We start from the raw sequence: 349 nt of genomic DNA on the forward strand, positions 1-349 counted from the left end.
TCGCTGAGGGAGAAGTAGCGCGATATACAGTAATCAGCATAAATTCCTAGAATTGACATTATAATCACCGGCGCGACATTTTCATGGGGAGTTGAACTTTGCTTCTTCCCACAGAAGTTTGCGAGCTGTTTATCATTATTTGCGATTGCCCCAAAGAAATCTTTAACTCAAGGCTCCAGATCCCGCCGGGTGCTCTGCGTGTTTCAGAGCCAGGCGTGAGCACGGCAGCAGATCTTGCGCCGGGATACTGGCAGCCCCCCTTGGGCCCCCGCATGATGCTCATTTTGCCCTGGAAAGTAGTTCCACTTTATTTTCTCCCCCTCCATAGCGAGAATTTAATAAAACGAAT

This window comes from Geospiza fortis, unplaced genomic scaffold (assembly GCF_000277835.1).
Source record: "Geospiza fortis unplaced genomic scaffold, GeoFor_1.0 scaffold424, whole genome shotgun sequence".
Lineage (NCBI taxonomy): Eukaryota > Metazoa > Chordata > Aves > Passeriformes > Thraupidae > Geospiza > Geospiza fortis.